The sequence below is a fragment of the Trachypithecus francoisi genome, unplaced genomic scaffold (genome assembly GCF_009764315.1).
Source record: "Trachypithecus francoisi isolate TF-2019V2 unplaced genomic scaffold, Tfra_2.0 Lachesis_group12, whole genome shotgun sequence".
In the NCBI taxonomy this organism is placed as follows: Eukaryota; Metazoa; Chordata; class Mammalia; order Primates; family Cercopithecidae; genus Trachypithecus; species Trachypithecus francoisi.
The window spans coordinates 60,950,863-60,955,189 of NW_022681457.1; the positions used below are offsets into that span (position 1 = coordinate 60,950,863).

General features: G+C 36.1%; 1 non-coding gene across 1 annotated transcript; it reads right to left on the reverse strand.

The window, feature by feature from the left end:
* Positions 1-1,475: 1,475 nt before the first annotated feature.
* Positions 1,476-1,580, reverse strand: LOC117093997. The gene has a single exon (XR_004441338.1). It is a non-coding gene; the product is annotated as a U6 spliceosomal RNA (small nuclear RNA).
* Positions 1,581-4,327: the final 2,747 nt, after the last annotated feature.

The window sequence follows — 4,327 nt, forward strand, 5'->3', positions numbered from 1 at the left end:
TTACTGTTTTTTGAGATGGAGCCTGTCACCCAGGCTGGAGTACAGTGCCATGATCTTGGCTCACTGCAACCTCCGCCTCCTGGGTTCAAGTGATTCTCCTGCCTCAGCCTCCTGAGTAGCTGGGATTACAGGTGCCCACCACCATGCCAGGCTAACTTCTTTGTATTTTTAGTAGTGACAGAGTATCGCCATGTTTGCCAGGCTGGTCTCGAACTCCTGATCTCAGGTGATCCACCCACCTTGTCTTCCCAAAGTGCTAGGATTACAGGCTTGAGCCACTGTGCCCGGCCTATCATGTAGTTTTACTTGATACATTTTTGTGCCACATTGCAAAAGGAATTAAGAATTCATTAATTATATAAGAACTATGTGATTCTTATATGTTCTTGGTCAAGTAAATATTTTATCAGCATAAAACAATGCAGGGCACAGTGGCTCACGCATATAATCTCAGTTCTTTGGGAGGCCAAGACGGGAAGATCAATTAAGCCTAGGAGCTCGAGACCAGCCTGAGCTACATAGTGGGACCCCACCCTGACAAAGAATTAACAAATTAGCCAGGCGTAGTAGAGTATGCCTAGCTATACTCTACTACGTAGTAAGCGTAGTCCTAGCTACTTGGGAGGCTGAGACAGGAGGATAGCTTCAGCCCAGGAGTTCACGGTTATAGTCAGCTATGAACAAGCCACTATATTCCAAGCCTGGGCAATAGAGAAATACCTTCTTAAAAATAATAATTAAAAAACTCACTTTATCTTCCTTATTGTTGGTTTCACAGAATTTCCTACTATACTGTAATGGGGCAAAAATTAATAAAACCACACTAGTGAGCATGCTCATTAACTAACTCATTCGTATGGTGAGTAGAATTATAAATTGTGCTCTTCTTGGAGTGAAATGTGTTAACGTATTTTGAAACTATAAAAATGCTGCTCTTGGCCGGGGATGGTGGCTCATGCCAGTAATCCCAGCACTTTGGGAGGCTGAGACGGGAAGATCACTTGAGCCCAGGAGTTCGAGACCAGCCTGGGAAACACAGTAAGATTCCACAATCTCTATAATCAAGAAAAATAAATAAATAAATAAATAAAATGCTCATCTCACTTAAAAATTGCAATGTTTATTGAGATGATTATAGATTCACATTTAGTTGGAAGGAATAATACAGAATGATCATAGATCATATGTACTCTTTTCCTAGTCTCCCCCAATGATAGCATCTTAAAAACTACAGTATAATTTCACAACCTGATACTGACAATGATACATCTCAGCACCCTCATTCAGATGTCTCCAGTTTTACTTATGCTCGTTGGGGTGTGTGTGTGTGTGTGGTGTGTGTGTGTGTAGTTCTGTACAACTTAATCCCATGTGTAGGTTCATGTATTAATATTTACCACCACAGTCAAGATACAGAACACCACTTGGTGAAAACACTATCCTTCATCCATTGAATGGATTTTAAGCCGTTGTAAAAAAATATGGAGCACTTCATGAATTTGCATATTATCTTTGTGTAGAGGCCGTGCTAATCTTCTTTGTATTATTCCAATCTTTTATTATATGCACTACCAAACTGAGGCCTGCTCCTACCTTTTGACTTACCAATGCCACTTATGTAAATAAGTTTCTGAAGATAAGTTATGTTCTGCAGGCTATTTAATGCAATAATACTTATAACAGCAAATAAGAGGAAGGAGGCATGTCCAAAAATAGTAGATAGAAAAAATGTATTTGTTACCTATTGCTGTGTAACAAATTATTCCAAAGTGTAATGACTCACTAAAACAGCATTTATTATATCACCATGTGTGTCATATCTGGGTGTTGCTCTTCCGGGACCTCTAAAAGGGGGGTCTCTCACAAGACTGCTCTCAGGTGGCAGCTGAGGCTGGGATTTCCTCTGAAGGTTCAACTGAAGAAGAATCTATGTCCAAGCTCATTTATATAGTTGCTGGTAGGATTCAGTTCCAAGGGTCTCAGTTCCTCTCTGGCTGTTTTAAGAGTCTTTGCTCTTAAAACATTTATTGCTATGTGGGCCTCTCCATATTGCAGCTTACATCATCATAATGAGCAAGACAAGAGAGTGCAAGAGACTGCTACCACTGTTTCATAATCTAATCATAGAAGTGCTTTCCCATTCATTTTTCTGTGTTCTACTCATTAAAAGCAAGTTGCTAGGTCCAGCCCACACTCAAGAGAAAGGGATTCCATACGAGTGGGAATACCAGGAGGTGAGATTTGGGGGATCTATGTCAGAAGCTTCTTATTATAATAAGTAAATTATTACACATTCATACTATTATGTACTATGCAAACATTGAATTTTCTACAATAATTACATTGGGTATAGGGCATGTCGTCATAAGAAATGAAAAGAGCTTCTGTAACTTGGAACTCAATATCAAGTATTCTAAAATATGTGAAACATAAATCCCAAAAGAAGATGAGGAAAATAGTGTACAGATAAAAGTATTTGAGGAAATAATGACTGAAAATATCTCAAATTAAGTCAAAAAATATAAAACTTCAGATCCAAGAGCTTTATGATCCTCCAGGAGGATAAAATCAAAGTAAATCACAACAAGGAACATCATATTCTAATTGCTGGAAATTCATGATAAAGAGGAAAAACATTAAACAAACCAGAGTGCTATGGTTTGGTTGCCTGTTTCCTCCAAACCTCATGTTGACATTTGATTCATAGTGTTGGAGGTGGGGCTGATGGGAAGTGTTTGGGTCATGGGAGAAAATTCCTCATGAATTGATTAGTGCCCTGTCTCAAGGTGAGAGAATTCTACCTCTAATAGCTCCTTAAAGAACTGGTTGTTAAAAAGAGCCCAGCACCTCCCCTATCTCTTGCTTTCCATCTCCCCACATGATCTTGGCTCCCCTCTGCCTTCTGCCAGAAATGGAAGCAGCCTGAGGCCCTCATCAGATACAGATGCCCAATCTTGAACTTTCCAGCCACCAGAATCATGAGCCAAATAAACCTCTTTTTTTAATAAATTACCCAGCATCAGGTATTCCTTTACAGCAACACAAAATGGGCTAAGACACAGAGGGGAAAAAGACTCTTACTTACAGAAAAATAAAGATAAGCATAATAACTTATCTCTCTTCAGAGATATTGTAAGCCAGAAACAATGGAATAACACCTTTAAAATGCTGAAAGAAAATCCTGTCAACCTAGAAGCATACATCCAGTGAAAATACCCCTCAAAATGGAAAGAAAAATAAAGAATTTTTAGATGAACAAAAGTAACAGAATAATCACAAGTTGATCTGTTACACAGAAATGTTAAGATACTTCTTCAGGCTGAAAGGAACTGATAGAAGATTGCAACGTGAAGGAATAAAAGACCTAGAAATGGCAAATACATGGATTAAATATGAAACACTTTCTCTTCATTTCTTAATTCCTTAAACTACATTTGAATATTAGAAGAAAGAAAATAACATTGCATGGTGGCATTTTAACATATGTGAAAGTAAAATGTATGACGATCATAATAGAAAGGATGAGATGGTGATTACAGAAAGTACATGAAGCTACTAAAACTAATAAAGAGATTTAGATAAAAACAAATAGAGGGGAAAAATAAAATGCTAGAAATTCTCAATCCAAAAGTGGAAAAAAGGAGCAATAAGCAAATAGAAAATAAATATAATGGTAGATTTAAAGCCAACCATGCCAATAATAATATAAAATGTTGTTAATATTACATTAAAAATATAAGACCAAGCAATGCCAATAATAATATAAAATGTTGCTAATGTCACACTAAAAATATAAAAACAAGCAATATGCTAAGTGTATCTACAAGAAATACTCTTTAAATATAAAGAAGTAGGTAAGTTAAAAGTAAAAGGAGGTAAAAAAGCATGTAAACAATATGCATGAAAAGAAAATACAACTGTATTATAAGCAAAGTAAACTTTAAGACAAAGAATATTCATAAAGATAAAGGGAGATATTTTATACCAATAAAGTATCAATCAAGAAGGCATAACAATCCTAAATGAGTCAACATATAAACAGTTATTCAAAATGCATTAGGCAAATTTAACAAAACTACTGGAAGAAATACACAAATTTACAATCATAACTGAAGACTTTATTTTTGCTCCAATAGTTAATAAAACAAATAGACAAAACTACTGTAAGGAAGAAAGAATATCTGAATATTATCAAACAATTTAACCTATTGAGCTGTATATATCCAAGAAAACATACATACTTTTTTCAAGTGCACTTGGAACATTCACCAGGACGGACCATCTGTTAAGAAATTAAAGAAGACACAATAAATGTTATGCATTGAAA